Raw genomic sequence first — 12181 nt, 5'->3', positions numbered from 1 at the left:
ACACTATCAACAGTACAATAAATTAAATGGACTGCATGAAGTTATACATAATTTTCACATTTCCGTTCCTCCTGAGAACAGCATGTATTTGCCTCACTCCTAGGTGAATTCTCTGTCACTGAACTACTGAGTCACTTTCTCTGCTGATCCACCTCTTCAATACCATGAAAATTTGACACTCACTGACAAAGTACATGCAAAAGGAAAGAGGATATCCCCTCCAGTATTTACCTTCCACATAAAGTTTCGGCATTTGCCAAAATGTAAGAATAACATGGAACCCATGGAACTCCTACTTCTTGGATAAATACTCTAACCACAAAACTACTCTACAAAATGGCAAGGACCATCACAAAGAAATATTCTTTTGCTAAAAACAATTGATAAAGAAATGAACTTACAGCTTTTCATTCACACCTCATATTCAGATGTGTCTATCAGGCATTACTGGAAGTGTCTACAGAGGACTTGTACAAATTCCATCTTCCTGAATACTCAGTTGATATATATGTACTAGAACAACAGCAATATACTCAACTTCTCCAAGGCAGCAATAATTCTGGTCAGACATTGTAACAAGAGTCAGAGATTTTACTGACACAAGTTCTGGGGGTTCCAACACAATAAGGATGTGGACTTGAAATGAGTCCAGAATAGGGCAATAAAAATGACTGGAGTGGTGGAAAAATTCTCCTATATAAAGAAAGACTGAGAGAGTTGGGACTGTTAGCCTGGAAAAGGCTCTGCAGAGACCTTAGAGCAGCCTTCCAGCACCCAGAGAAGGCCTATTAAAAAGCTGGAGAGGGACTTTTTACAAGGGCATGTAGTGATAGGACAAGAAGCAATACAATTGCTTTAAACTGAAAGGAGGAAGATTCAGGTTAGGCATTAGGAAGAAATTCTTTACTGTGAGGGTGGTGAGGCACAGGAACAGGCTGCCCAGGGAAGTTGTAGATGCCCCAGCCCTGGCAGCACTCAAGGGCTGGACTGGGCTCTGAGTAACCTGATCTGACAGAAGAAACTCCCACCCCAGCTGGTTGAGCTGGAACCAGATGGTCTTTAGCCTCCCTCCAACCCAAACCTAATATTCTACAAAGATCAATAGTGGCCTGTATGTGGGGTGAAAGGGGAATTAGTAATCCTGATACTGTGTGCTTAATGCTGGACATTAATGCCACTCCACTAGCAAAGTGACTGGACCTCAGGGCTCCAGCAAGAAAACATACAGTGACTATGACCAGAGCCACAGAATCCAGATATTGTTGTACTCTTTTATTAAAAACAGCTTCAGCCCCAGTTTCTCTCCTGCGAATGAAAGAACTCCTAGACTTGGGCTTTTCTTTGACAACTACTAAACTGAGGTTTTGTCCCTTACAGCAATTACTGAGTATTGCACATCAAATACTCATGATGTTTCTTGTCCCAAATCATTGCTAGGGGCAGCTTGATCCCACCATCTGTATCTGGTGCATAGTACCTAATAACAGAAGGAGTGAATTAAAAACAAACAAATGCTGCTAACCATATATATTGCATGCACTGTCACATAATTCTCTTGAATGTTTTTTAAGATTCTGGTACTTAAACTGATGCATGTATTTCAGGGGAAACTGAGTATATCCTTTTTGTATTGCAAACCAACAGGTGGAGTTTATACATGATAGGAAAGAGCTATCTTTAAACAAAACTGAAGAAAACAAATTAAACTCAATACAATAATTGAGGCTCAATTGCACCAAAACCTGCCATTAAGTGTATTCAGTATAAATTGCTTTCCCTTTCTCTCCCCTTAACCACTAATGGACAATAAAAAAGGCAGACACAAAACCAAATTTCAGGCTTTCATTTAAAATCATGGTAAGAAAAAACACACAGTCACCATTACAATACGTTAGTGCCGAGCATTTCTGCTGTCGTTTTGATAACATCGAATTTAAAAGAAATTAAATACACAGTAATGCCATGTCTGAGGCTCAAAATTTTTATTTTAACCAGCAGCACCTCTACTTTCATGTTAGCTTTTGCTTCCTCAAAGCTGGCAGAAATCAGACCTCTCAAAGAGGTACCATGGAGAGATTTTATGCTAAAATGCTGCTTACTTCTCTCAGGAAAACAAGGAAAATCTCTCTGTCAGTGAAGCTGGAGGACATTCTCAGTTTACATAAACAGAATTCACATGCTTCAATTGACCAAAACACTTTAACACACAACATGCCTTCCTTGGTAGGATAACTAACAATAAAAAAAAAAAAGGTATCTTTGCACTCTCTTCACTTAAAAAACCTCTCAAATCCCCCCAAAAGACCAGCAAAATAAAGCAACCACACACAAGAAAAACAACCAAATTATTTTTAAAAAAACCAACCAAAAAAAACCCTCCAAAAAAACCAACCAAAAAAACCCCACAACCAGATAACAGATTACTTGAAAGAGCCAAAGATGCCTGAAATTTTCCATGGCTAATACTATGATTTTTCTGCAATGTATTTTGTAACTACATTCCAAAGAACACAGTTTTTTCCAAGTGAAACCACAAATAACAAAACCAAGTATGGATACACGAAATTTATCAATACTACTTAATCTGTTGTACTTGAATTATATTCTATTTTCTTCGTTTTATTTTCCAGAAACTTATTTTTTAATGAACATTATATACAAATATGTATTTTTAGTCTCTTCATTATATATTAAATATATATAATTATTTAACTATGTAATCATTAAATATAAACTATATAATTATTAAATATATATTTATTATCATAAATAGACAAGTTGCTGAAACCACTTACCAAATTATACTCATCAAGAGAAAAAACAGAATTTTTTTTTTTATGTTTATTTACCACAATAGCTCTGCAAAACCTGTAAGATTGGTCATCTATATACATATATTTCCATGTTTTGCTTTGTATCCAAAGCTCGGTGCATCCCAAAATATTTTCTAAGCCAAAGCTCGGACTTCACTTATGATTGCCATGAACTCTTGATGTGAAAGGTGAAAAAAAGTAACCATTAATAGGTCTGCAGCAAGTAAGTCATTACGTTGATGTGTATTTATTTATCAGATAGTGCAAGCAAGTAGCTGAGCAAAATCTTTGCTCAATACTACAGTATAAAAAGAGGCAAATTAGTATGCAAAAAAAGGGAGGAATACAAAATCTCAGGTGACAGAATAGTGTCAAAACGCAATGAATTAAAAATTAAACAGAGAAATCATCTGTATGAATTGAGAAAACATGTAATTATTTCGAAGTTCACAAATGCTAGGCAGAAAAAAAGCTACATTGAAACCCTGAAGGTGATCAGGTGATTGTATTCTAAGGTATGCTTCCAAAAGCACTCCCACCTCTCACAGAAGTTCCCCCAGTTCAGCGCAGATTAAATCAGAAGCAAAAGCACCTTTCATAGTATCTCATTTCATACATCCCAAAGTCTCAGAAGCTGTTCACAGGTCAAAATATTCTTTTTCAAAATACTTATAAGCCTATTTAAACAAAACCATATAAAAAGACTTCTGCAGCATTCTTCGTGCTCTGGGCAATCTGAATTCCAAAATACCACTTGTGGTTTACATTTTTAAACACAGAAGTAAATTGTTTGCAAGAACAGACTATTCACCTAAGTAAATTTACACTTATAGGAATATATAGTTTTAACAACTTAGGATAACCAGCAACACGTGGCAGCAAGAGTCGTCGAGTCTGCACCAAAAGCAACCTACCCAAAAAGCTTGTAGAGAGCAGGTAAAAACCATGATGATCAGCATCCTAAATATGGCAAAACCATACAAATAACACACACCATACAGAAATGAGCAGTATGTTACCTGACATTACACAAAAAAATTATTCATCAGGACAGCAGAACGCTCTTCCTTTGACAGCAGTAAGAACTGGCCACTGCTATTAATACAGTCGTGCAGTCTCATCATCTCAGCTTCCTGCACCATAACGAGGACTGTCCATTTGCAAAAGTCTCAGCAATTATATCCTAAGTAGCCCCTCTGGATATTTAACCCTTTACTCTTTCACACCTGACACACTGTTTTCAAGTTCAGTGTCCCAAGTGACAACTCACACAACTATGGTTTTGAAAACCTGGTTGTTTGTGGGCTGTTTTCTGGGTTTTTTTCCTCTGAGAAAGCAGATATTTTTAAAGCCATACAAACTAGAATAGTTATTGGATGTGAACAATTCCCTTAATAAGAACATGACACCTAATATTAGGCAAAAAATCTCAGAAAGCTACTTGGAGATGCCAGTTATTTGTACCAACTACTTTATGTCCTGAAAACACTATGCACAGTACAATTAATAAAGGTTTCAGTTAACTATAAACCAACATAAAAATCAGGGGAAATCCTTCAAGCTTCACCATTAAGTTTCAAACTGGCAAACACTGCATTGTACTCTTTCACAATCTAGTAAAGAGAACCATATACATAAAGAATTATAACTAATGTGGTAATGAGAATTTGTTTTCTGAAGCTGACTATTCCTAGCCCAGTTCCTGAACCTTCTACAAGCATTGGAAAACCAAACCAGAGACTTTCCACTCCATGCCAAACCTTACCTTGTGGAAGTTTCATATAAATTAAAAGTCCTAGTCAATAGCCCAGACAGAGTCAATTTTCAGGACCAGCTGTTTTCTAATTAAATTGTAAAATAGGACAGAATGGCATTGAGTAAACACTGAACAGTTATCTCTTCCTAAGATTTTAAAACGCAGCAGTACCAAAAGCCTTTAGTGCCATCAAAATATTATAATATACCTTGAAGTACCTCAGAAGTATTTCTTCCATGAGAAACAGTTTGTTCAAGATAGAAAAACTGGAGATACTTTTCTTCCAGATGTAATTGTACAACTTTATGAAGAAATCACAAAAAATAATCCCTTATCTAATGACTACCCAACTCCTCTAGGCAGAAAAGAATAATCTGAAGTTTTTGGTGGAAGAGAATCTGTCATGGATTTGAGACTGGACATTTGCCAGGAGGACGCATGAAAAGAGGGCAACTAGGCTTCAAGCTTAATGTTGCAAAAAGTGTTTAATTACTTAACAGAGTTGGAGGATAAATGCAGGCAAAAATAAACTTTTCATACAGTTTTGGTTCACTCTCCCCTCCCTCTTAAGAACTTATAGTATTCACCCCCTTTCTTCTTTTACAGTTAACAAGCCGGGGGGGGGCAGGGTGTGGGGTTTCTTTTCAGTCTTCAGAGCAGATTCTAAAATTTACTCATCACTACAATTCTTTTACTACAAATACTTTATCTCTACTTGTTTTATTCTCTCTCTCTAGACAGTTTTCTGCTCTCACCCCCACCCTCTTAAGAAGCAGTCTCTGCATTCACCCCCCCCCCCTTCCCTCTCTCCAAACCAGCAACACAGACAGGGGGCAGGTTGAGGGGTCCTCTGGTCAGTCCAATCAGGAAAAGAGGTTCTCTACTTAGCCAGGGGTCCTTCCCACGAGAGACAGTCCTCTGAGAACTTCTTTGGCGTGGGTCCAATCTCATGAGCAACATTCCCACCCGAATTCTGCTGCAACATGAGTCTTTTGTCCATAAGGTGCTGTGCAGACTCTCCTGAGCTGAGGCCAGGCTGCTTCCATGCCAGGAGCAAGGAAAAGGCCTTTCTTTCCCAGTCAAGGCCTTTTGCAGTTTTAACTCTTAGATGAGACTCCCACTGGTTCACAGTCTTTTCCAGGCATCCACCTCCTCCTCTGGAGTGAGCTGTGGGTGGATTTCTGCATCCTTATGGACTCCATGGGCTGCAGGAGAAACTTCTTGCTCCCCCCATAGCTTCCACCACAGCTAGCAGAAAGTTTCAGCTCCAGCGCTGGAAGCACTGGAGCACCTCTTTCTTCCTCCTTTTTCACTGACCTTGGCAATCTCCATGCTGTTCTCCGTCACATATTTTCACCTGCACCTCCTCCTCCTCCAACTACAAAGTGAAAGAAGTGTGTGCCTGCTTTGTTTTGAATTTTTTTTAAATATGTTTTCACAGAGGCGTAACTAGCACCTCCAATTGGCCCCAACTTGGCCGGCAGCATGTCCATCACCTTCAGAGTCATCAGAGATTGGCTCTGCCAGACTTGATGTAAAAGCTTCCAGAACTTTCACTCAGGACACACAGGAGCCATCTTTGTGCCACTCCCCACCCCTCAGACACCTCCCCAGGCCTACTACAACAGCTTCTGAGGGGTCCAAATTTCTCCTAGATGTTAAAAACACTTCACTGATGTTTTGGGCCAATCAAAACCACCACAGAATCTAATTTGTAAATCTAAAACAAAATGAACAGCCTAATAGCCTTTACCAGTCAAAGAAAAAATACTTCTGAAAATCAGTTACTGCCTTTCCCTTATGCCATTTGCTATAAATATTTATAGCAGGGAACAAAAAAGTCAGCTGATTAGCTTACCCATTGCTGCATTATAGCAAAATGCTGACTTTTTGACGTGACTAGATAAACTGCAGCATACAATCAGACATTCAAAATTACATCTATATAGCTTCACAGAAGACTGAAGCACCAAAGTCCTTCACAGCAGGTTGCCAACTATGTCATGCAGCCATTACCACTAGTCCACTTGACTATAAAAACAAAGTCTGACACAAGTAGCCAAAAAAGCTAAGCAAACAAGCAAGCAAAGCATTTGCCAGGAAAGGAGCAAAATAAACCACGAGTACTTTATTTCTTGGCTGGAAAGAAGCTCCTAGAAAGTTACTGGAATTGCAAGCATAGGGTTACTTCAAGATATGACAAACTTGCTGTCATCAGGGTCACATAGTATCACGTTCAAAGCTTACGTGATTTAAGCCGACAGATAAACTGCAAAAATCAGCTATTTCTTGTCCAGCCAGCCCTTTCATCAGGTAGAAGGTGAATGGAACAGGGAGGGAGAAGGATGCAATAAAAATAGCCAGAAGGAAAAGGACAACCATAGCAGAGACTAAGTATTTCCCTACACCAAGAACTGAACAAGAACTGGAAACCTAGTAACTTTTGACAGCTCTTGGAAATGCTTCATTCAGTGCTAAGCGTCAGAGGCGCTTTGTAACACCTAACCCAGTGATTGCTCCTTTGGATTACACTGTCTTGATGGTTAAGGTTAGTCTGTACAAAAATCAACTTACAGATCTAAACTTCCTAGTTCACTAACTGAGTTGAAGTAAACCCTCAATCCTGGCTTTAATCTAGATGAAAAAAAAGAAAAAAAAACCAAAAAAACAACATGGCTCCATGTTGCAGATTTATCTACTCAAATACATTTCAAACCCTTCAACCTCACTACTGTGCAAAAACACAATCATAACAACCCATAATACTCTCAGCAAATGTTGTCACTTTCGAAATCTTGATTTACACCATTCAGTTCATGAATTACACTTGGAACAATTGAAACAGCATTACCTACCTCCAGTATGCAAACCCCTGGATGTCCTGTTTCTCAGAAATTCTAAGTTTTATAAAGGATGTAGTGGAAGTTTTATGTGTGTAGTAACACACTAAATGTTTTAGGATTACATTTTCAGGCCTGTTGCCTCTGCAGCTGTTGCAAAAGAAAGGAAGGATGTTTGGGTGCTTTCTCCTCCCCCCTGCTTCCAGTTTTTCTATGGTTAACTGCATTTCCAAATGGAAACCATGCTGAATCATCCACGTATCCAGGACACACACTGGACAGTTCATAATCTTCTTGATGCTTAGCACAGGGTATTGGACAGTTAAGCTGTGGATAGTTGCAGAGCCTGAAAACATACCCAGAGATACACTGCCATCACAAATCTCTCCTAAGCATTCACACAAGCCAGCTGCCTAGCTCAGCACTCTCACACTCACTCCAAGAAACCTGACTTCCCCTCTAAGTTGTTTAAGGAGTTTCAACACTTCAATTACTGCAGTTATACTCCAGAGCCAGGGTGACTTGATTAGCGCTCAGTGTTTCTAGACATTAGCAATTCATATCACAGGAGATATCTCCTAAGAGAAAGCAGCTCACAGACACTGGAATTCAAGAAGACGTTTCAAATAACCTGTCGAGAGCCAAAAAACAGGTGATCCCCAGCTATGTCGAGCAGAGTATCACCATAAATTTTAAAGACTGCGAAGTTTCTAATCATGAGACGCACTGCTGACAAGCTGTTGAGTGACAAGCTGAAAGCCTTTCCTAAAGTAAAACCTAAACTCAAGGTGAAATAGCAAACTCTTCTGTAAGCTACAAGGACTTTAGAGAGCCTTTCTCCTTTTTCTCTTTAGATGTAGCTTCTCACACAAAATTTCACAGAAGTTGCTCCCAGTGGCAGTAATGTAACTAATACAAATCTTCTGCCATGACAACTGAGTATTTTTCAAGCTCAAAAGCTTCAATGTGCAAAATAATCTGTTAATTTCTTGAACATGAAAACTAATATATGAGCACTGGCACCTCCAACATCTGAACTGAAAGTTAAGCCTAAGATCATGTTTCGCTTCACACAAACATATATTAGGTGTCACTTCACACACCAAGACTACTCCTTGGTTTGAGATCATTTCCACCCCTTTTGAAAATAATAGACAGAATCTTTTTTTTAATGAAGCTTTTTTTTATAAAAAAGTATTTTGCTTAATTTATGCTGGCATAAGAAAACCAATCACAGTAGTGAACTGAAACATCAGAAACTACATGTTAAAATTATCTTGACATTAAATAGGAAAGTCTCCAGGAAAAGAGATTATCTTGCCATCCCCAGCCCAAGAAATAAAAAAATATTCCAACACTGACTTACACTCACAAGACACAGCATGAGGTATAGTTTTCAGAAAAACTCTTTGGTCATAAGTAAGATTTCACTGAAGGATGAACCAAAAGGTGGGGCTATCCTATCAGCAACATCCAGTCACCCAGCATCATACAAAACACACACTGCAAGCTACCTGCAAAACAGGGAAGCCTTTCAACGACATATAACCTATAAAGGTAGTGCATGCATGTATTTCTTTAAAGAAACATCGTTCACAGGAATACTCTCATTGGATAGCTAATTTCACAATGCTGGAAAAACAAATACACAAAAATCAACATTCACACCACAAGGCTATACACGGTGTTTTTACACCACACAGGTACTCAGGAATTCACTTTCTGCCTTTAACACTATAGAGAGCTTACTGTTCTAAGTATCCAAGCAGCTGGTCCAGCTGAGGATTTCTAAACATCTCACAAAGCTCGGTGCCTGAGAACAGTTAACACTGAAGAAAAACACTACCCCACCCCGATGTGCAGCCTATTTCTCAGACCTTCTCTGCTGAGCATTTGAACCGACGCCTACAAAGAAATCCTTGTTGTGCGAGATTTCCACCACTGCAAGACAAGGCAGGAAAACGCAAAAAAACAAAGAAAAACCAAACCCCAAATGTTAACAAACTCCTACCCACGGAGCGTTAAGTCAAGCAGACGTTGGCAGGTCAAGTTGCACGGCAGACGAGGCAAATGTTATCCCAACCGCCGCATTTTCCACCCAGTGCCCGCGCTGGGACACCCCTCCGGCGGGGCAGGGGGGCATAGCCGCAGCGCTTCGGGGCCGGCGGGGCCGGGGGTCACCCGCAGCCTGTGCTGCCGCAGGGTCGCTCGACAGAGCGGGAAGCGCGCACGGACCGGCTGCGCGCCCCACGAAGCGCAGGGACAAGCTCGTCCCGTGGCCGCGCGGGGCTCCGAGACACCGGCGGCTTCACCCCGTGCCGCGGGCAGACCCGACCCCCGCCAGGCCCGGACACCAAGCACCGCTCCTACCGTAGGGCCTGCGACCATGTCCGCGGGCGGGAGCGCACAGGGCGCGGCTCCCGCAGAGACTCGCCGTGCCCGAGCGGCCCCGCACGCATCCACCGCTCCCCGACGGGCCAGCGCCCGGCAGCCCCGGGGAGCCCGGCACGCAGGAGCCCCGCCCCGCCCCGCCCCGGTCCCGGTCCCGGTCCCGATCCCGGCCGCGGCCCTGCCCCCGCTGCGGCCCGCTCCGCGCCGCCCGAGGCGATGCCCGCCCGCGGGGCTTCACCTTGGCGGCGGGCGGAGAGCCTCCCACTCACCCCGCGGCGCTCAGGCGGGGGCGCCGGGCGGCGGCGGCTCCGCGCTGCGCCCCCGCCGTGCTCATGCGGCGGCGGCAGGACCTGCCCGCACCGCAGCGCGTCACCGGCCCCGCCGCGCCCCGCCCGCGCGCAAGCGCCGCCGCCGCCGCCGCGGGGAGCGCGGTGCCCGGCCCGGCTGGCCATGCCAACCGCACGGCCGCAGGAGCCCCGGGCGAGGCGTGTGAACCTGCCGGGCCGGCCGCGCCCGCCGCCCCCCGCATCAGCCACTCACGCCTGAGCAGCCCATACCTGTGTAAAATATACGAGTATTTAAGGGGGGGTGGGGGGAAGGGGATGAATCCAGGCTCTTCTCGGTGGTTCCCGGGAGCAATAGGACAAGAGGCAATGTGCACGAACTGATGCACAGGAAGTTCCACCTGAACACGAGGAAGAACTGCCGTGCGGGTGACTGCACTGGCACAGGTCACCCTGAGAGGCTGTCGAGTCTCCCTCAAGGAAGATACTTAAGAACCGTCTGGACACAATCCTGTGCCATGTGCTCTGGAATGGCCCTGCTTGAGCAGGGAGGTTGGGCCCGATGACCCACTGTGGTCCCTTCCAACTTGACCACTTCTGTGACTCTGCAGTACCTTAGCGGGGCGCTTCCCCTCAGCCCAACCTTCACACACACTTTGTTGTGGCAGGTAAGTACCTGAACCCAAAGAATCCTACTGCCCACGGTACTGAGGAACCACAGAAGCAAGTATGAAAACTCATGGTGATTTATTAGTCAACGACTTTGTATGCCCTTCTCGTGCTCCTCCCCCCCCCACGCCTTTCCCCTCAAAATCTTTGCAAAAGAGGAATAATACCTCATATGCTTCAATAAACATTTTATGGCAAGTTAACTTCCGTGTGCCTGGAACCTGGTTTTGAACCATGCATCAGTATCGCTGATTACTTCTGGAAGTGGGTAGTTTAATCTCCCTCCCCCCCCCCGACACTTGTAAAACTGAAAAAAAGCAGGAACAGTATTTCCTTTTTCATGAAGATCCTCAAATGAAGAAAGCGCTAGGAATCTGCAGCCAAATCTTTATACTGATAGTATAGAAAACTTATATGGCAAAAGCAGCCCTTTGCTGAAGGCTAGAAAACGGCAATCTAGTTCAAATCACACTTACACCAATAATAAAGGCACAATCCCTACTAGAAATATACAAAATTAATTCCCCAATAACATTGTGTATCCATGGAGTTACCCATTCTAATTCTTGTTCAGTAAAAATCAGATTTCAGATCCTTTAAATTTACACTTTTATTCATCTTCCCTTTCAAAGTACATGTACCTGGTTACAGAACTTGCAACTCCTGTCCTACACACATCATTCAATCCGCTCACAAAGGGAAGAGCAAAGATAGCCAAGACTTTTCTACTGTCTAAGAGGTAGCCATGCATTTTGTGTGATAATTTGCAACTCTTCCATAGGACTGAGTCACCTGAAGAATGGTTGATGGTTTGTTAGTCCTTTAACTCAGGTTACAGTGTTAGAAAGGTAAGTTCTGCTTATCCATGCAATGGTACAGAGATGATCTGCACAGAAAGCATACACATCCATACCTTATGGACACAGATCAAAGCTGCTTTACTGGCAAGTCAGCAGAAACCACGCAAGTGAGGAGCATTGAATTAATTTTGTCTAGGTATGACAGATGGGAGACCCTCGTCCTCCTACCTCCTATTTATGCATAACAGCTTATATACATTTTCTTAAGTCTCCATCCTACCATATTGACAAAAATGGATAGTCAGATGTCCATTTATTCTGTTATTTCACATGGTCTTTCTCCAGCAAATAACTGAACATTAATTATGCTTCCTAGAACTCATAAACCTATGGACTATGATCATGAAACATATGTGTATTGGGAAGGAGATTCCTCTCTCTCTAACGAGTTTCTCCAGTTACCTAGCATGAATGAGAAGAGCACATTATCAGAATGCAGAACTTTACCCATACATTGGTAACGGGTAGGAACAAGCTTGTTCGAGAACACTGGTCACATTGGGAAATGATTAAGAGAGAACACTTAAAACAGAAGTCAGTACAGCTACAAGTTGTTTGTGAATTCTAT

The 12181-nt window shown here is 42.5% G+C and overlaps 1 protein-coding gene across 11 annotated transcripts in view; it reads right to left on the bottom strand.

The window, feature by feature from the left end:
• Positions 1 to 10180, bottom strand: part of AGTPBP1 (ATP/GTP binding carboxypeptidase 1) — a 66241-nt gene extending 56061 nt beyond the window's left edge. For 8 of the 11 annotated variants that reach the window (XR_014846962.1, XR_014846963.1, XR_014846964.1 and 5 more), the window contains exon 1: positions 10039 to 10180. The gene's annotated coding sequence lies outside the window, so the exon portion shown is untranslated. Of the gene's footprint in view, positions 1 to 9420; positions 9612 to 9779; positions 9927 to 10038 lie in introns of those variants that run through there. The other 3 variants (XM_085043083.1, XM_085043082.1, XM_085043084.1) reach the window with 3 other exon arrangements.
• Positions 10181 to 12181: the final 2001 nt, after the last annotated feature.

The sequence above is a fragment of the Lichenostomus cassidix genome, chromosome Z (assembly GCF_008360975.1).
Source record: "Lichenostomus cassidix isolate B80296 chromosome Z, HeHo_3.0, whole genome shotgun sequence".
In the NCBI taxonomy this organism is placed as follows: Eukaryota; Metazoa; Chordata; class Aves; order Passeriformes; family Meliphagidae; genus Lichenostomus; species Lichenostomus cassidix.
This window is presented reverse-complemented; position numbering and strand designations above follow the sequence as displayed.